The sequence below is a fragment of the Saccopteryx bilineata genome, chromosome 4 (genome assembly GCF_036850765.1).
Source record: "Saccopteryx bilineata isolate mSacBil1 chromosome 4, mSacBil1_pri_phased_curated, whole genome shotgun sequence".
NCBI lineage: Eukaryota > Metazoa > Chordata > Mammalia > Chiroptera > Emballonuridae > Saccopteryx > Saccopteryx bilineata.
In genome coordinates, this window is record NC_089493.1 from 36,279,690 (window position 1) to 36,301,276 (window position 21,587).

The 21,587-nt window shown below is 43.4% G+C and overlaps 1 pseudogene; it reads left to right on the top strand.

Moving 5' to 3' along the window:
* Positions 1–1,743: 1,743 nt before the first annotated feature.
* Positions 1,744–2,476, top strand: LOC136333549 (RNA-binding protein 7 pseudogene; annotated as a pseudogene).
* Positions 2,477–21,587: the final 19,111 nt, after the last annotated feature.

The window sequence follows — 21,587 nt, forward strand, 5'->3', positions numbered from 1 at the left end:
TATTATAATATTATTGACTGTATTCCCTCTGTTGTTATCAAATTTTTAAAAATATATAATTTCCCCCTTCTGTCTTTATTTATTGATTCTAGAGAGAGAGAAAGCGAAACACTGATGCGTTGTCCCACTCATCCATGCACTCATTGGTTGACTCTTGTGTGTGCCCTGACCGGGGATCCAACCTGCAACCTTGGTGTGCTGGGATGACACTCAACCAACTGACCAGCCGGCGAGGGATGGTCATCAAATTCTCTGAAGTAAGTGTAGTGTTCGCTCCACTTTATAGATAAGGAAACAGACACTTGGCTGGGGTGCAAGTCAGGTATATTGGATTTCAAAGCTTATCTTCTTACCCACTTTACTGTTATCCTGCCTTTGAAGGCAGAGGGACTCTTCTCAACTTAATATTCGAGTATGTATGTATTTCCCAAGTAATAGGATATACTCCTATGTAACTATGTATAACCACGACAATCTGGAAATTAACACTGATTTAATAGGACCACCTAATCCACAGATCCCTTTCAAATTTTGCTGATTGTCCCAGTTACTACACTGCTGGGTCCAGCATCCAAACCCAGATCATGATTGCATTTCGTTGTCATGTCCCTTTAGTCTCTTTCCATCTGGAACAGTTCCTCTTTTATGACGTTGACATTTGTAAAGAGCACCAGCCAGTTACATTACAGCATGCCCCTCAGTTTGGGTTTGTCTGATGCTTCTTTGTGATTCACGTGTTGTGGGCAGGAATACCACAGAAATGCTGCGCTGTCTTCAGGGCATCATATTAGGAGGCACACGACACAATTTGTCTCATTACCGGTACACAGACAGGGACTTTTAATCAAAGACTTGGAGTCACATGCTGAGAAGAAAAACTACAAGCACCTGGAATTCTGCCCAGCTAAGCAAGCCCCACTTTGACCATTGGGCCGCTGGGCAGAGACCAGACCTAGTCTGTAAGGGGAGCGATATCCCTGGAAACGTATTTGGACAGGTTGTGTGCAGGACGCCCCCTAGGGGGAGAACTTGAGTAGTTGGAAGGAATTCTACAATAAGCCATTTGAAGAGGAGGGTAAGACCCCACAGGGGTGCTCTCCAACAGCTGGATGACCAAAGAGCTGGATGTGCTTGACCTGTGGCGCTGCAGTGGATCAGGGGCCCACCTGGAGTGCTACGTTTGCTGGTTTGAGACCCCTCGCTTGCCCGGTCCAGGTATATACGAGAAGCAACTGCGAATTGGTGCTTCCTGTTCCTCCCTCTCCCTTGCCTTTCTCTATCTCTTCCTTCTCTCTAAAATCAATAAACAAATTTTCAAAAAGAAAGGAAAGGAAGGAGAAAATAAAACAAAAAGCTGGATATTGGGTAAGAAAAAAGTGCAGCTGATGTAAGAGAGGAAAGGAAAATGTGAGGCAAGAAAAGAAATGGACTTGACCTGTGGTGGCGCAGTGGATAAAGCATCAACCTGGAAATGCTGAGGTCACCGGTTCAAAACCCTGGGCTTGCCTGGTCAAGGCACATATGGGAGTTGATGCTTCCTGCTCCTCCCCCCTTCTCTCTCTCTGTCTCTCTCTCTCTCCTCTCTCTCTCTCTCTCTCTCTCTCCCCCTCTCTCTCCTTTCTAAAAAATGAATTTTAAAAAATGGGAAAAAACGCTGCGATGGGGGGGGGTGGCGGAAGCAGATCGAACTCTGTTTGTGGGCAACCTGGAAACTAAAGTGACAGAGGAGCTCCTTTTCGAGCTTTTCCACCAGGCTGGGCCAGTAATAAAAGTGAAAATTCCAAAAGACAAGGGTGGTAGACCAAAGCAGTTTGCATTTGTGAATTTCAAACATGAAGTATCTGTTCCTTATGCAATGAATCTGCTTAATGGAATCAAACTTTTTGGAAAGCCCATTAAAATTCCGTTTAGATCAGGGAGTAGCCATGCCTCACAGGATGGTAGTTTGTCATATTCCCAGCATCATGTTGGAAATGCAAGCCCTACCTCCACATCTCCTAGCAGGTGTGAAAGGACAGTGGATAACATGACTCCATCAGCACAGATAATTCAGAGATCTTTCTTTTCTCCAGAAAATTTTCAGAGACAAGCAGTGATGAACAGTGTTTTGAGACAGATGTCATACGGTGGGAAGTTTGGCTCACCACATCTTGATCAGTCAGGATTTTCCCCATCTGTTCAATCACACAGTCATACTTTTAACCAGTCTTCAAGTTCCCAGTGTTGTCAAGATACACCAGCATCACAGCGCAAAGCCAGACAGGCATCTCATCCCTATTTGGCAGACAGACATTATACCCGTGAGCAGCGCTACTCCGACCACTGGTCTGACCATCATTACAGGGGAAACAGAGATGATTTCTTCCATGAAGACAGGAATCACGAGGGCTGGAGCCATGACTATGATAACAGAAGAGACAGTAGTAGAGCTGGAAAGTGGCATTCATCTCGGAACTAACAAGTATCAAAGGACATTGTTTTTACAGGGTCATCCTAGGCCTTTTGACTAAATTGGTGTGGGACTGTTTTGTTAAAACTGTACAGAGCAGCTTTACAATTGCCACATTTCTTTATAAAGATTTTAAAACCTATAGCCACAGTATAATACAGAAATGAGAATTGAGGTTCCAAATTTTACATGAATAACCTTTCACCTCAGGGTTTCATGTAAAGGAAAGGGTTTTATGCAAAAGAAAGTGCCAGAATCCCTAATCGTTTTAGATAGTTGAGGAAGGACTGACTGTATTATGTGGAGTGGTTGTATTATAAAGCAAATATTTTAATTATATGTGATACATTGTGTTGCAAGAACCTGCTTGTTAGTGAATTACATTTTTGTGTATATAACAGAAAACATTCAAGTTCAGTCTAAAATGCAATAATATTTTGTTGGCCCTGGCCGGTTGGCTCAGCGGTGGAGCGTCGGCCTGGCGTGCGGGGGACCCGAGTTCGATTCCCGGCCAGGGCACATAGGAGAGGCGCCCATTTGCTTCTCCACCTCCCCTTCCTCTCTGTCTCTCTCTTCTCCTCCCGCAGCCAGGGCTCCATTGGAGCGAGGATGGCCCGGGCGCTGGGGATGGCTCCTTGGCCTCTGCCCCAGGCGCTGGAGTGACTCTGGACAGAGCGACGCCCCGGAGGGGCAGAGCATCGCCCCTGGTGGGCGTGCTGGGTGGATCCCGGTCAGGCGCATGCGGGAGTCTGACTGTCTTTCCCCGTTCCCAGCTTCAGAAAAATACAAAAAGAAAAAAAAAAGATTAAAAAAAATAAAATGCAATAATATTTTGTTAATAAATATGAAAATATAAAAAATGGGGAAAAAAACCTTTAAAAAATAATAATTAAAAAAAAAGAAAAGAAATGGGTGGGAGGACAAAAGAATAATGAGAGAAAACATCACTGTCCAAAGGGCTCAAAGTATTTCCTACCTCCACAAAAGGATCGAAAGTGTTTAGAAAATACCCACAATAAAGAGGTATAGAGGGTTCAAGGAATTGGGGGAAAAGGAAAACTGGTTAGTGCTTGGGCAGGGCGGATCTGCCCCATCCGGAATAAGCTCACGTCTTCCCTCCCCTTGGGACACGCTGTGAGCGCGTCGGGAAGGCTGCTTCCCTTGCGGATGGCTCCGTGCCTGCGGGTCTGCCAGAGTGCACGCTGCCTCTGCAAACAGAGCACTGCACGTGGCAGTCACTGTGTGTGTTAGCCGGGTGGGAGATGGCTCCATAGCCCTCACGGCATCACACTGCATTCAGACCTCCATCTGGGCAGGTCGGTAGGGTTTGTCAAGGCAATCCTCTCAACTTCCAGATGAGAAAAATAAGAGAGGTTCTGTGCCCTGTGGAAAAACACAGTGTGTTTACAGCAGCAGTGAAATTCAAACCCCTGTGTCCTGAGACCAGCCTCGCTCCTCCCTGATGCTACCCCGCCTCTCATTTCCATAGCTCTGCTTTCCTTTGCAAACTTTTTGCTTTTGTGGGAAATCATTACGGTCTCATTCCTTTCGAACTTCTCCAGTAGTTATGTAGTTTCAAAATTCTGAAGGCCAAAAGTACGATGGTGCGGTGCTAAACCAGGTGGATGTTAACTGTATAACATGGGACAGATCCCGCAAATCCCGTTGCTGAAGCATAAACTGCTTTACATTTCTTTATAAAACTTTCCATTACCTGATGCCCCAAATAGGAGTGTTGCTTCCTGGTTTCCATGGTGATTTTTAAATTTTTGCTCAAACATTAACATTCAGACAAGACTGAATACAGTCCAACATACCAGAGCTCTGTGATAACTAAAGCTATTACACCTTGTGAAAAACTCAGCATCAAATAGTCACCCTGCCACAGTCGCGGGGGGGGAGGGAGGGGATGGGGAGGGTGCAGATGGAAAGGCGCCACTCCAGCTGGGTTTCCATTTTGATGTAAATGTGAACACAACTGCTTGACTCTTTTGTGTGTTCACTAATTTTTTTTCCCTGCTGATAATGATTACTTTTACAAGAGCAGTTTTAGGTTCATAGCAAAATTAGGAGGAAGGTATAAAGATTTCCTGTATACTCTCTGCCCCAACCCATGTACAGCCTTCCCTGTTATCAACATGCCCCACCAATGTGGTGCATTTATTTCCATCGAAAAGCCTACATTGATACATCACGATCGCCCAAAGTCCATGGTTTATCTTGGGATTCACTCTTGGTTTTGTACATTCTGTGGGTTTATATAAATGGATAATGACATGTATCCATCATTATGGTTTCATATAGTGCATTTTCACTGTCCTAAAAAAACTACTCTGTGTGTTCATTGACTTTTTTTTTTCATTTTTCTGAAGCTGGAAACAGGGAGAGACAGTCGTGTTCATTGATTTTTCAGATACATTTCACCCTTCTCTAATGCAACAGCCCTCAGAGGCATCGCAACTTCCTCTCTTCCCTCCGTGAGTCACCTTAAAGCACACTGGTGGTTTCTAAGATTTCCTTGGTGTTTTTCTAGATGTGTCTGGTATAAATTATAGGCTTTCCCCAGAAGAGATCCTACAGATGTCCTTTATTTTTTTTTCCTCGCTTGACTTTAATTCAATCCCACAAATTCTGTAGATGGTGGTAGAAAGAGTGGTCTCAGTCTCTAGGACAAGGCCATCCTGGGTCCAATCCCAGCTCCAGCTTTGTGCCCTCCAGCAAGTTTAATCTCTTTGTGCCTCATTTTCTCATCTGAAAAATGAGAATGATAATACTATAACCTACCTCATTAGGTTTCTATGAGAATTAAGAGGGTTAATATATGTATCAACCCTAGAGAAGTGCCTGGTATATGTTGTAAGTGTTAAATAAATGACTGACAAAACTCTTTCCTACACTAAGCCTTGCATTACCATTCTTTGGAGACATAATGATGAACAAATCACAGATCCTACTTTCAAGAGGCTTATTCAGAAGAGAACACACACAAAAAGATACATCCATAGAAAAGTAGCAACATTACATGTCTTACCATAAACATTTTTAAACAAGATAGTAAATACCATGTCACTTTTGTCTTCTATATGGAAACTTGTTGCTAAATATTACCACTGAATACCAGAATTTTCATTTAGAATTTGTTAAATGCCACCATCTGTTAACTCACCAACATTTATTGAGTACCTACTATGTTCTAAACACTGTACCAAGCACTCAGGACATAAATATGATACAGACACAATTTTTTTTTATTTACCGATTGAGAGAAAGGAAGTGGGGGGGGGGAGACATACATTTTTTATTCCACTTATCCATGCATTCATTGGTTGATCCTTGTGTGTGCCCTGACCAGGGATCCAACCTGCAACCTTGGCGTATTGGGATGACATTCTAATCAACTGAGCTATCTGGCCTGGCTGACACAAAATGTTAACATATCATTCTTCCCAGCCTTCCCTCTTTCTTCATCCTCTATTCTCCACCCAAGAAGTGTCTGTGCCTGACCAGGTGGTGGCGCAGTGGATAGAGTGTCGGACTGGGATGCGGAAGGACCCAGGTTCGAGACCCCAAGGTCGCCAGCTTGAGCGTGGGCTCATCTGGCTTGAGCAAAAAGCTCACCAGCTTGGACCCAAGGCCGCTGGTTCGAGCAAGGGGTTACTCGGTCTGCTGAAGGCCCGTGGTCAAGGCACATACGAGAAAGCAATCAATGAACAACTAAGATGTCACAACGAAAATCTGATGATTGATGCTTCTCATCTCTCTTCGTTCTGTCTGTCTGTCCTTATTTATCCTTCTCTCTGACTATCTCTCTGTCCCTGTAAAAAAAAAAAAAGAAGAAGAAGAAGAAGAAATGTCTGTGATGACCTACCTGGTCCCTGGGACTTCAAGGTAAAGAGGAGAGTTGAGAATTGACAGACTTGATCTACATAACTGAGGTGCCAGGGTGACAGGAGAGATGTGAAGATTTGAGTAAATTTAGAAGAAGAGAGATTTTGGAGAGCAGTTGCTGTGATAATTGTGACTTTGAGGAAATGGATGAGTGAAGAGGAACTTACAGAACTTTTGCCAGGTACCCTACAATGTAATTCCTTCTTCCTTCTTTTTTCTAGAGACTTCATTGTGGAATTGCTTTTTATTGCTTTTGGATGTGAAACTGGTGCTTCTTTTGAACACAGGACCATGCTGAGACTGGCCGGAGTAGCCAGCTTCCACCAAGGCCCCTGATGAGCCTTGCTTCCTGGTATTCATGCCGTGTCCTCCTCTCCCACATTGAGCGGTGAAACCACAGGGTATTGTGGGAAGGAAGGAGCAGAACATGTGAGGGTGTAACCTAGAAGACATTGCAGCTTCTACCCGCCTCTGTTGGATCGCTTGCTCTCAGGTAAGTCAGCTGCCATGTTGTGAGGATACGTAAGCAACCCTATGGAGAAATCCATGTGGGCAAGAACCAAGGCCCCCAGTCACCAGCCAACATCATTTTCCAGGCACATGAGTGAGCCTTCTTAGAAGTGGATCCCACAGCCCTGCCTGATATCTTGCAGAAACCTCATGAGAGATCACCACAGAATCACTCAATTAAGCCACTCCCAAATTCCTCATCTCTGTAATATAATGAACATTTACTGTATAGATATTTATTTAGAGAGGAGGGGGGGAAGAGAGAGAGAGAAACATCGATTTGCTGTTTCACTCATTTATGCATTCATTGGTTGAGTCTTGTATGTGCCCTGACCGGGGATCAAACCCACAACCTTGGCATATTGGGACAACACTCTGAGTTACCTGGCCAGGGCCCATTTCCTGTACTTTTTAAGCTGCTACATTATAGAGGTAATTTGTTATGCAGCAACAGGTAACTAAAACACTGGCTATGAGGTGGCCCAGCTTTATTGAGGTTACTCAAATGTCCCCGAGCTTCCCAGGCCACCCCAGCCGAGGAGTACAAAAGGGGACACAGCAAGAGTAATACTTGGATTTCAGAGCTCTTGCCTCTTCTGCTGAAGCAAGACCTGGCCTGTGACCTTCTGTAACTTAACTCCTCCTTCTACCCTTACAGAAAAATGAAAAGGACGCTTGGGACTTGGGAGAAGGGGAGGGGTCTTGCGTGTGACTCTGAATCTCCCAGGGTGCTGTTTTGCTGTCTCTCTCTGGGTACTGCTAATGGTTTTCGAGATGCTGCCATTTCCGGCCAGGCACCACGGCTTCCGCCAGGGGTCTGTGCCTCTGGCCAAGCACCAGAGTCTTCCATCAGGCATCGCTCCTACTTTCCAAGGATTGCTTCTTAAGAATCCACTGGACCCAAGCTGGGAGCTGCTCTGTGATGAGTGACAGAAAGATGTATTTCTCCTCTCCAGTGTGATGCCTTTGCCTTAGAGTCTTACAGGTATTTTATGGAAATAATTGGTTTTACCCCCCACAACCCTCTCCTTAGGTCTCAGACATTTATCCATGGGTTGTGCAGGGACAGAATCAAGTGACCTATATGCTGTTATCAGGATTCTCACTATCTTTTAGTGACCCAGACTTTGTTTGTGGGCCAAACTCAGCATAGCTACAGGCAGCTCTAGACTCACGTCATGCCAGTTTGACAACACTAAGGAAAAACAGAACTCCTTGCTTTAGAAAACATAACTCCCAGGGAAGGGCTCTGATTGGCTGGGCTTACATCTCATGCCCACCACTTGGGCTGTAGTGAGGGGAAGGCAGGGGGCTTTAATAGGCAGCCCCACCAGAATCACAGGAAGGAAGGTGGAAGAAGGGGATGGTGGCAGGTCAAAACAATGGATCCTACTCTTCTTCAGTTTCCAGACCTGCCTAGCCATGCCAGTAGCGCCAGCGACCCCAGCCCTTCCAGAGCATGGTCCCTGTCTCTTACAAGCTTGCCATGTCCAGCCTGGGGCTCATCTGCACCACCTTCTTGAACTCATTCAGTGTGCTCCTTCCTCAGATTCTAGTTCAAGGGTCAGACCATCCTGATTTTTGCATCTGCTTTGTCATCTCCTTTCTAAACTTCCCTGAACATTCCCCTGGATCCCAACGTCTGCACTTACTCTCCAAAAGTGACTCCCTCATAAATAACTAGCATGCATGGCTTCATAATCTCCAGCCTATTCCCCAGCTTCATAAATCCAGCTGTGAGAATTTGAGGGCAAGACACTATGGAGGCTAAAAGTCTAAAATCAAGGCCTAAAGGCTCTAGGGAGGGATCTGTTCCAGGCCTCTCTCCTTGTTGGTTGGCCTGTGCAATATAACGAGTTTTTGCATGGTGTTCTGCCTGTGTACTTGTCTCATGTTTCCTCTTTTTATAATACTAGTCAGCCTGACCAGGCAGTGGCTCAGTGGACAGGGAGTCAGACTGGGACATAGAGGACCCAGGTTCAAAACCCCAAGGTCACCAGCTTGAGCTCAGGCTCATCTGATTTGAGCAAAGGGTCACTCGCTCTGCTGTAGCCACCCCCACCCCCATCAAGGCACACATGAGAAAGCAATCAATGAACAATCAAGGTGCCACAACGAGGAATTGATGCTTCTCATCTCTCTCCCTTCCTGTCTGTCTGTCCCTATCTGTCCCTCTCTCTGTTTCTCTTTGTCTCTGTCATACATGCACCCAAAAAAAGAATATTAGTCATACTGGATTAGGGCTCTTCCTTTATATTAACTTGGTTACCTCTGTTAAGTCCCTATGTCCAACTCAGATCATATTCTGAGGTACTGGGGGTTAGGACTCCAGTGTGTGTGTGTGTGTGTGTGTGTGTGTGTGTGTGGTGTGTGTGTATCATATATATCATATATATTTCAGGGGGGGACACAATCAATCCAAAACAGTTGCTAAGCTAGGCCTTCAGAAGAATGCTGTGCTGTGGGGTTGCTTTCCCTCCCAGTGTCTGACTTTGTAGTCCAGACGCCCCTCTCTCCCTGTAGCTGCCTTTTCCACATCCCCTGGTCCAGAGCTCCGCATTCCTCCCTCAGGAAACTCTGCCCCTGCCTGTCAGTGGAGGTCTCCTCTGTGTTCTTGCTGTCTGCTAGTGAAGGCCACTCTGCCTGACGGCCACTCTGCCCAGCCACTGTGACTCTAGAGAGACAGGGTGGTCACACAGTGGGGGATTCCATTTTAATTCAGGCTCCTCACCAGCTAGAGGGGTAACAGATCTGCTTACTACTCCCCCCCCTTAAAAAAACTAGCAAATCACTCCAAAATGGGCATTGGCTTTTCTTGGCAATCACACAGTCTAGTCCACTGGTCTAGTCCCTCCTGGTTGGTTTATTCGTTTGGTGCAGAGCTGAGTTAATCCCTCTCTCTAGTTCAGGGCGACTCGCCATTAAGAGTCCGTGCACTACACACTCGTCTGCTGTTTGGTCTTTCTTGTTCCTCATTGGTGATCTCTTCCACCCCTCCCCATGGGCATGCATTCCAGGGTTCACTGAAGATTGTTGACCAGTAGATAGAATTGCTTTGATTTGTTTTGTACTTTTAATTTTTATAAATGCTGTATCATGCTAGGTAGCATTGTTTCTCACTTTTATCACTCTAACTGATGGTCCTCACATTAATAGTACTTTATTCTCACCCCTTGTGAAACATAAGCTTTAAGAGAGTTAAGCTATAATTATGCTAACCAGTGAAACCCAATAAAATCAATTTTAAAAAAAAGAGAGTTGCCTGACCTATGGTGGTACAGTGGATAATGTCAAATTGTAACTCCGAGGTCGCTGGTTCAAAACCCAGGGCTTGCCCTGTCAAGGCACAGAAGAAAAGCAAGTACTACAAGTTGATGCTTCCCGCTCCTCTCCCCCTTTCTTTCTTTCTCTCCTCTCTCTAAATCAATAAAAATAAAATCTTAAAAAAATAAAAAGAGTTAAGAACCATTTGCTTCCTTCCTGGGTCTGGACTTACAAGAGCCCTAAATGTAGCTATAATTGACAGTCCTCCACGTCCCGGAGTCACAGCACTGGCTCTAATTAGACTGATTGCTCTTCCATATCTCTCCACACACTTCCCACAGGAGGGCAATAAGAAGTTCTCCACGTCACCTCACGTGGCCCAGACCCAAAACTGTACTGTGGTCATGTTAAATGATAGAGTGAGGTTGCAGCAAGCCATATCCAGAATGTGGGGATTCTACAGGGTGGATATCTAATTTCTTCAACAAATAAATGACATTTGGTTGGTAAAGGTGTAAGGGAGAAATGACAATGGATTAAGAGACACTTAAGAGACATACAGTAAGTCCCCAAGTTACAAACATCTGACTTATGTACAATTTGTACTCACGAACAGAGCGCCATAAGGGATATGGATAATCAACTGCAGTTGGACATCAGTGAAAATGATATCATAGAGTTACTTGACTACCATGGCAAAGAACTAACCAATGAAGACCTTATGGAACTAGAGCAGCAGATGATAGCACTTAGAGAAGGAAACAGGGACCTAAAAGCCCTGGCTGGTTGGCTCAGCGGTAGTGTCGGCCTGGTGTGTGGAAGTCCCAGGTTCGATTCCTGGCCAAGGTACACAGAAGAAACGTCCATCTGCTTCTCCACCCTTCCCCCTCTCCTTTCTCTCTATCTCTCTCTTCCCCTCCCACAGCCAAGGCTCCATTGGAGCCAAGTTGACCCAGGCGCTGAGGATGGCTCCATGGCCTCTGCCTCAGGCGCTAGAATGTCTCCAGTTGCAACAGAGCAATGCCCCAGATGGGCAGAGCATTGCCTCCTAATGGGCATGCTGGGTGGATCCCAGTTAGGCGCATGCGGGAGTCTCTCTGCTTCCATGCTTCTCACTTCAGAAAAATAAAATTAAAATTAAAATAAAGAAAAGAATACAGGGACCTAGAAACTCCAAAACCAGAAAAGTTTTCTACAAAAAAGTTAGCTGATACATTTCATCCCATTAAAGCAGGAATGGTCAAGTTAGAGGAGCAAAATCCTGATACAGAGAGGTTCACCAAAGTCTAATGTACAATAACCAAAGGACTGAGATGCTACAGGGCCATTTATGAGAAAAAGAAAAGCTTTCTACAAACCTCCTTGATGCCTACTTCAAAAAACAGACTCCGGCAGCAGAATCAAACCCTGACTCTCTAACACCAGTCCCAGCCCCTCCAACAAGTCCATCATCTTCTGCATCGTCCAAGACTGTTTAAGGTTGTATATATTTGAAAATGTTCAAGTATTTATATGCACAGAAAGTAAAAATAAACACTATGGTAAGACAAACATCTAAGTTTCATTTAATAGGTAAATGTATGTGTTCCAACTAATATACAAATTAAAATTAAGAACAAATCTAAAGAACATACATTGTTCATAACCCAGGGACTGCCTGTATTAACCAAATGCAATTTGTGAACCTTGTTTAGATCATGATATGAGAAAGCCAACTTTAGAAAGACATCTTTTGTAGCTACTAGAGGAGCTTATTTCATTTATTTATTTTAAAATGTTTATTGTATTGATTTTAGAGAGGGAGAGAGAGACAGGAACATTGATCTGCTCCTGAACGGGCCCTGACCATGGAGGGAACCCGTAACCTCTGCACTACGGACGGATGCTCTAACCAATGAAGCTATCCAGCCAGGGCTTACTAGAGGAATTTTAAACAAGATTGGGTATTAGATGAAATTAAGAGGTTATTAATTTTGTTCTATACAGTAATTCTACTATGAATATGGCTTTAATAAAGCTCTTATCTGTTAGAGGTTCATACTGAAGCATTTACAGGTGAAATTATATGATATCTAGTATTTGCTTTAAAATACTCTAGTATAGGGACTGGCTGTTGGTCAAATAAGTTTGTAAAATATGATTTTTATATTTGCTCACTTATAGTTTGCATTGGGGGCTGGGCAGCGCCAGGTATATGTGATCTGTGAAATTGCAAATTACCTTGCTGCTTGGAAAGGGCCATTGTTTTGCTAATGTTTGTTGGAGGAGGTGTTTGCACCAGAAAGTTTTGAAAAGACAGAAGAGAAGAAGAGGCAGGAAGAGAGAAGCCATGTTTTGCAGGGAGAGCAGAGAGAATGCAGAGTGAAGAGGAAGCCGTGCTGGAGGAGAGAAGGTGTACAGATGGGGAACCAGAGGTGAGGGGCTTTGCGAGCTCTACTGAGACTGATGGGGCCTTTAATTCTAGGAGAAACCAGAGAAGAGTCTCCTGGTTGTGGAACCAGAGAACGTATCAGTGGCTTTGGGAGCCCTGTGTGTTTGCTCGAAGGCCGGTGCGAGACTTTAATAAAGGAATGGCCCACCATTTTTTGGCTTCATTGTTTCTTTACCATCTGTCCGAATTCAAGCGAACTTGAACCTGCATGGCCACGACAGCCACTACTGCTGGCCTTACACTGGCAATTCTTTTGTAGTTTTTTTTTTATTATGTTTTAATTTTTTTATTGTTTTGAGAGAGAGAGAGAGAAAGGGAGAGAGAGGAAAAGAGAAGCAACGACTTGTTCCACTTAGTTGTTTCATTTAGTTGTGCACTCACTCACTGGCTGCTTCTCACATGTACTCTGTCCAGTGATCGAACACACAATCTTGGGGAGCAGGGATGACGCTCTATCCACTGAGCCACTCAGCCAGGGCCCTGACACATTTTTCTGTACAAGACCAGATAACAAATATGTATTTTAGGCTTCCTGGGCCATAAAACTTTAGTTGCAACTACTCAGCTTTGCTGTGAAGTGGAACCAGGTATAAATAATACATATGATATATATAAATGAATGCATATGGTTGTGTTCCAATAAAACTTTGTTTATAAAAACAGGAGTCAAGTTAGATATAGCCCATGGGGCGTAATATGCCAATCCCAGCTCCAGAGCAAAAGCAGAAAAACAGGTAGGTGAAAAGGATTGACAAAATGTGGTAATCATTGAAGTTGGATGACAGGTACATGATGGTTCATTACACTATCTTCTCTACTTTTTATATGTTGGAATATTTTCATACTAAAAACATTCAAGGGCACTGAAGAGATCTTTTTGCAAATAAAGACAACTATTTGCCTTTAACCTCTCTCCTTTTCTCCCTCACTTCCTTTATTTTTGCCTTCCTTTTTCTCAGATCCATTCACTCAGATCCATACACTTTCACTTTAATATATTTTGTAATCAAATAAACTTCCTAGACAGCCCCATACTGCTGAAGAATGCAGCATAAATCTGCAGCAAATCCTTATGGTGGGCTCTTATTTATTTATTTATTTTCAGGATATGGGATTTTCTGGAGACTCATAGGGCCTATTTCCGTTCATAGCTTTATAACCTTGTAAACACTTTCCTAAAATGGAGATCTCAGCCTCAGGGCTAAAGCAGGCCACCCTTTGGGAAACACTGTTGTTTTCTTGTTTCTCAGCAGGAAATAGGAATGTCCCGGGGAGGGTTAGAAAATTACCCAACAGCTCTGGTAAAGGGCTGGGAACCGTCAACTGGAAGTTGGAATCAGGTCAGAACATCTGGAAGTTCAAAGAAAAAAATGTTAAGCTATTCATCAGGCTCCATAAATTCTCTTAAATGCAGACAATTATGAAACAGAGAGAAGACAATGGAGCATGTTGTAAGAAGAAAGGAATTACATACATCTCCCTTGAAACTGCCCTGAATGTGGAGGCTGAGCACATAAGCCATTGCAAATTGCAGGCTGCAGATTTGCTGAGGAAAGAATAGCCATTGACCCTTATTATCCAAGGTCCTTCAGCAGATGATAAGGGCACCTGCAAAAAAGCTGGCCCTACCCTACCTTCCACCTGCAGGAACAGGTTGCTTTCCATTCATCTTCAAACAGCATCAACTCCCAGCCTCTGCCCCTGTTAGGATTTCTCCCTTGACTTACCCAAGCCCCACCAGCCATTTGATTCCAGCTCTTATAGACCAGAAGAGACCTTTCCTGATAGCACCAGCTCCTAGTGGCCTCCCCTTCTTATGAGCTTCTCCAGCACATTGTAACAGTACGGCCGGTTATCATTTAATTGTAAGTTGTCCTATCCATCGCTAAGGATAAGTCCTGCTGGCTGCTGAAAAAGATTAACACCAAATTCTCAGAGACCTAACACAAAAAAGATATTTTCCCTCATGTCACAATACAAAGTAGGTGTTCCTGGCCAAGTAAGTATTCACGATATCAGTGTAGGGCCAGTAGCCGCGGCCACTATCAAAGCCGCCTGGCCAACGTAGATTCACATGTAATCCGGAAAGATTGTAAAGAAACGGTGGAGTTGGAGGATGGTGGGCTATTTTCCTTTATTCTAGACTTGTACTGGCCAACGAGTAAAAAACAAACACACGGGCACCAAAACCCATTCTTTCCAGTTTTTCCCTAGAATCAAAGGCTCCCACCAGTCTTATTCACCTCTGTTCCCCATCTCCTTCTCCTGCACAAACTGGCTTCTCCTTCAGCATTCTGCCATTTGGGCTGGATCCTCCCCTCCACGGGGCCTCCTGCCCTGCTACAACATGGGCTCCTCCTCCCTTCCAGAGCATGGTCTCTTCTCCTTCCAAAAATGGCCTTCTAGCTCCTCTTTTTAAAACTTTTTGGCACGAAAGCCCTCCACCAACGCACATTAGCATCACCAAGCCCCTTCCCAAGCATGAAAGGCAATCTGCTGTATCACGTGAGAGTATCACCACATGAGAGTAACAGCCATCTTTAACAATAAGAGTGAGAAAAAACCAGAAATTACAGATTTTACAACTCATTCGCCCAACAATCAGCGTTCCCCAAGCTCTATCACAGCTCCACCTTCTTCTAGTTCCTTGGAGTCCTCATTATTCAGTTGGCAGGTGAGGAAAAAGAACATGGGGAAGGTATACCCACTTTTTTTTTCCAATATCCTGTCTGTGAGATTTGTGCATATAGTGGGTTGAAGAAGTAGTTCATTCTCTTTCACTGATATATAATATTCCAGTGCATGGATACACTACAATTTGTCCCTTCTACTGCAGATGGGCATTTGGATTGTTTTCAGGTTTGGACTACTATTAACAAAGCTATTAAATGTCCTTTGGTATATATATACACACACACACTTCTGTTGGGTACATACCTAGCAGAATGGCACGGTTATAGAGCATGCATATTTAAAACTTTATTGTCTATCTCATTTAGCCATTTTGATGTGAGTGTGGTGGTATCACACTGTGGTTTGAATTTTCATTTTCCTAGTGATTAATGTTACTGAGCACCTTTTTAAAGGCTCATTGGACACCTAGATATTCTCTTTTGAGAATTTTCTATTCAAGTCTTTGGCCTACTTTTCTTTTGGGTAGTCTGTCTTTTTCTTATTCCAGATATGAATTCTTTATCCGTTGCATGGGTTACAATTATATTCTCACACTCTGTGGCTGGCCTTTTCACTCCCTCCGTGGTGCTATTTTATAAAAAATAGTTATAAATTTTAATAAATTGTGGAGTATCAATCTTTTCTTTTATAGGGTAGTACTTTTTGTTAAAGAAATCTTTGTCTATCCCCAAATCATGAAGATATTCTGTTTCTTTTATTATCGTTTGGAAGCTTTATTGTTTTACTTATCACATTTAGGCCTATGATTTTGTTATAAGTTTTGAGTTTGGTGCAATGTAGGTGTCAAGATTTTTTCTTTTCAAATATCAAATGAGTAAAGCTATTTACTGAAAAGACCATCCTTTCCCTGCTGTAATGCACTATACCTTTGTTGCAAATGAGGTCATTGTATATATGTGGGTCTATTTGAGAACTCTATTATTTTGGTCTATTTGCCTATTGTAGGGCAAATGAGTTTGTAAAATACAATTTTTGAGTTTGCTCACTTTTATTGTTACAAAATGGCGCTGGGCAGCACCAGGTAGGTATATGTGGTCTGTGAAATTGCAAATTACCTTCCTGCTTGGGAAGGGCCATTGTTTGGAAATGTTTGTTGGAGGAGAGGTTTTCATGTCAGAAAGTTTTAAAAAGAGCAGAGAAAGAGAAGAGGCAGAGAAAAAAGCCATGTTTGCAGAGAGAGGAGCAGAAAGAATGCAGAGTACTGGAGAAGAAGCCATGTTGGCAGGAAAAGAAAGGGTGGGCAGATAGGGAACCAGAGGTGAGGGGCTTTGCGAGCTCCACTAGGACTGGTGGGGCCTTTGATTCCAGGAGAAACCGGAGAATGCATCAGTGGCTTTGGGAGCCCTGTGTGTTTGCTCGTCAGCCGGTGCGAGACTGTAAGACTTTAATAAAGGAATGGTCCACCATATTTGGCTCCACTGTTTCTTTACCATCTGCCCGAATCCAATGTAAACTTGCATGTGAATGGCCGCAATGGTGGTGGCCCCTGGCCTTACACCTACACATTCACCGATATGACATAATTTTTTAAAATCTTTTTTTATTTATTTTTATTTATTTATTTATTTTTATTTATTTATTTTTTTTTACTGAGAGGGGAGGCAGAGACTCCTGCATGTGTCCCGACCAGGATCCACCGGGCAAGCCCACTAGCCATAGCTGCCGGACGGGAGAAGAAGAGAGAGAGACAGAGAGGAAGGAGAGGGGGAGGTGTGGAGAAGCAGATGTGCACTTCTCCTGTGTGCCCTGGCCGGGAATCGAACCCAGGACATCCACATGCTGCACCAATACTCTACTACTGAGCCAACTGACCAGAGCTGATTTGACATAATTTTAATTATGGTCTTTTAACTTTGGTCTTAAGGAGTCAATATTGTTTTTGTTCTTTTTAGCACTTTGTATTCAGAATTTGTCAATTTTTATTGTTGTTTTTTTTTCCTTTCTTTTTTTTTTTTAGAGAGAGGAGAGAGAGAGACAGAGAGAGAGAAGAGAGAGAGACAGGGGGGAGGAGCTGGAAGCATCAACTCCCATATGTGCCTTGACCAGGCAAGCCCAGGGTTTCGAACCGGCGACCTCAGCATTTCCAGGTCGACGCTTTATCCACTGCGCCACCACCAGAATTTGTCAATTTTTATACTCATGTGTTTAAGTCTGCCAGATTTTTCTTGGGATTGAATTGGATCTATAGAAAAAATTGGGAAGAGTTAACAGCTTTATAATATTCTTTCAATTCATGAACATGGTATATAAGTCCTCTTTTTTTCCTCCATTCTTTTTTTCGAATTAAAAGAAAAAGTTTATTTAGAAAGTTACAGCAGTAGCAGCACTGAGCCAGCTGGGCTCAGTAGGCTCAGGAAACACGTTACAAAAGCACAAGAAGGGCCCTAGGAGCTTAGGAGAGAGAAAGGCAACAGTAACACGCCTGGAGCTTAGGAGAGAGAAAGGCAACAGTAACATGCCTGGGGGAAGGAGAGGGGGAGGGAGAGGCGCAGGCGTGCTCCAACGGGGAGAGGGCCTTCTCCATTGTTTAATTTCTATTAATAGTGTTTTGTAGTTTTCTGTGTAGAGATCTTATAGAGCATTTGTATGTTTATTCCTAGAATAACACCACTATTATTTTGGTGTTACTGATAATGGATCTGTTCTTGTAAAATTCCACTTCCAAATCACTTGTTATAGTATAAAGAAATACAATTGACTTTTGTATACTGACCTTGTATACAGTGATATTGACCTAATTCTTAACTATTTTGGCCTTTCCCACTCACAGTTCATTGGCTGGAGCTCAGTCACATGGCTCCACCTAAATGCAAGGGAAGCTGGGAAATTAAGTCTACCTGAGCGCTCCAGAAGGAAAGGACAGGGGTTTTCGGGAACACAGCAGATTCTTCCATACTCCACATTGAGATTTAATATCTATGCGTTTACTATGCTGCAAAGAATCTTTTTTTTTTAACAAGTTTTTATTTTCTTTTATATTTTTACAGAGACGGAGAGAGAGTTAGAGAGAGGGATAGACAGGGACAGACAGACAGGAACGGAGAGATGAGAAGCATCAATCATTTATTTTTTTGTTGCACGTTGTGACACCTTAGTTGTTCATTGATTGCTTTCTCATATGTGCCTTGACCGCGGGCCTTCAGCAGACTGAGTGACCCCTTGCTCGAGCTGGTGACCTTGGGGTCTCGAACCTGGGTCCTCCGCATCCCAGTCCAACGCTCTATCCACTGCGCCATCACCTTGTCAGGCCAAAGAATCTTAATCTTAAGAATTTCAATCTTAAAACAGTGTTTAGCTCATTTATTACTCTAGCAATCCTTCAGAATGCTCTAGTTGGGAAAAGATTGTATTAATAGTTACACTCTGTAACAGTGGCTAATCATAAGGCCCCAAAGTGATGCAAAACATCCCCTTGAAAAAAAAAATCCCCTTGAAGTCACATTGTAGAATCCTGCTCCACGGTGCACATAAAGATCGCCCAAATTATGTTTATGTTTCTAGGGTGTTAGATTAGCATAGAAATAAAGTACACATCACACACCTCCTAATGAGTCTACAGACCATAATCCCCACCCCAACCCTCATTTTTGCTATAACTACCCAAGGCTGAGTCTGACATAAGCAAATTTCTTTATCTTTTGAATGACCTGATTCAAAGTTTTTTTTCTCTCATAATGTTGTGATCTCTGTTTGATTGCTGTTACCAAACACAAATGGTTTACTGTCTCAATTAATCTAATTTGCTTTTAAAACGGCACAGCAACTAAGCCAACAATTAAGCCACTGAATTCTGATGGCTGGGCATGGTTGAGTCCTGATTGGTTGAATTTGAGGGTGGTCTTCAGTCTGTCAATAATGAATAAAGATACAGTTAACTGCTTCTGTAGAGAATAAATGTGCTCTTGTTTTATATTCTAAATCCTTTTTTATTAATTGATTTTAGAGAGCGGGAGAGAGAGAGAAGCACCCATTTGTTGTCCCACTTAGTTGTGCACTCATCAGTTTCTTCCCGTGTGAGCCCTGACCAGGCATCAGACCTGCCACCTGTTGTTTCGGGGCAATGCTCTAACCAGCTGAGCTAACTGGCCAAGGCTGTTTTATATTTTATACAGAACATAATTTTATTAGGTCAATGTTAAGTCAATGGATTCCAAAGCTGGGATGCTCCAAAATATAATATACAAAGTCTCCCGGAAACAACAGCTGGAAATGCACGCACATCTCCACTGCATGTTCTGTGCGGATTGCGCTTCCAAGGACAAAGAAGAAACGTGAATGTGAATAGAGCACTGTGCTGTGCATTCTCACACAGGCCCGGACGGTGTTTGATGAAGTACATCAAAGTCTGAAAAGCTCAGGTACAATCCTGCAAGGCTTTGAACCTCCAAGAAGCTGTCATAGGCCCATGAGTTTTCCTACGAAGGAATCACTTCTGGTTAAGCGCCATCCCCCCAGTCCAAGTCCAGCACAGAGCAGGACGGCAAGAAGGCTTTGTGGAAGGAGGACTGGGGCTTCAGGAGGTCATTTCTCACCTCTAGGAAATTTACTCTCCATTTCTTTCCCCTCCTCTGATCTTCTCTCTCATTGTCTCAGCAGATGTTTACTATGTTTCCTCACGGCAGCTCTTCTCACCTCTCCCAGCCCCCATCCCACTCCTGACCCCCACCCATAATCTAAGAGCTTTTTTCCTTCGATGGCCTTTTTATGTTTTGTTCTGTTTTTGCTTTGCTTCAGTATACTTCTAAGCCCCCGTTCACGTGCTGCTGAACTACATCTGAGCTTGAATCAGTGACTTAAATTAACATTCTAAAGCAGGGTTCTCAAACTCAACTCAGCATGTGGGCCACAGAGCAAGATCACAGCCATTAGGCGGGCTGCACTAGGTCTACAAAAGGCAACTGTTACGCAACACTTTTCTCACTGCAGTTGAAAACAAAAAAAAATCAGTACAACAAGCACTATCGTACATGCAGTTTACTCAGTGTCACAAAACGACCAGAAACTGTAGTTCGCATCACAACTGCTGTTAACTAAGCTAATATCTAGCTAGGATGCTAGAGAAATGAAAAATACAAGTAGGCCCCTAGGCTTACTTAATTTTATCCAAAATATTTTGAACTTCGTGGATTAGTCTGCGGGCCGCACAAAATTGTTCAGCGGGCCGCGAGTTTGAGACCCCTGGTCTAAGGTAATAAAAGTTCCAAAGGCAAAGCAGACAACTAGGGCACAAGAAAAAATTCTTTGTAGCCTTTCTGCTCCTCTACTGTGTCAACTGTAGTTCTTCTGGGCACATTCTGGTCAGAATTCCTAGTGCGCTTGCGTGCTGGGGAGGGTTTTGTTTTTTTTGGGAAACCAGGCTGGTGCAGCAGGGTGACCTTGGAATAAGAGAGAGTCGAGTTGGGACAGAACAGTCCCACGATCCACGCTTCCCTTACAACTGGACCTCAGCCGAACAGAACAAAGTTTATCTGAAAAACGTTCTCTGACAAAAGTATTGGGTTAATAATAGGTTAATATGTTACCAGTTTTCTAGGTTTCACAGAATTTTAGATCCAAATTAAAAATAGTAAGAGCCACTATTTATTGAGCACCTACTATGTGTCAGATTTTTAAATCCTTATAATAAAAGCATGGGATATATTACTATCAAATTGAGGCTCCCTCATGTGCCGCAGCTTATAAGGGTAAAAGCTAGGAGAAAGGATAATATTGCTGATCTAATCTAATGCTAATTAATGTTGGAGGTAATATATCCATAGGACAAATTAGATCATTTCATGAAGCAGGTATTGGAATTTTAATTTAATACAGTTCTCTTAAAGATTTAAAAAAAAAACCTGCCTGGTTTTTCTATATTCTAGCCAGTTGAGTGATTTCTCCCTGGAACTACTGGAAAACCAGCTCTGGTGCTGACATTCAGGGTACTTACTGAGCAAGTTTGGGACTGGGTTTGACCAACAGGGTCTGCTAACATTCTCAAAATGCCCAGCAGGTGGCAGTGTTTCCCACATCGGCAGCGCCCGCAGGGTATGCACTGAGAGTCCTGGAGGAGACCCGAAGAGAAATTTGTGGAGGCAGAAGACCATACCGTTTGCTTGTGTCATACTTTTTAAAAAATATGTGCCTTTTTTTCTACATTTTACTTTTGAAACATATTACTAAAAACAAGCAGCGTAGGCTTTTGTAAAAATGATATTGGTAAGAGGAGGTACCTCCCTTCTCCTCGGGGTCACCAGTTGCCCTTTGCTAGTCAGACCCCTCACTGTGGTGCTCTCCGTGGAACTGTCCTTCCAGAAACATCCACCACAGATTATTTCCAGTCCTCCTCTTCACCCACCTGTCCCCGCATCC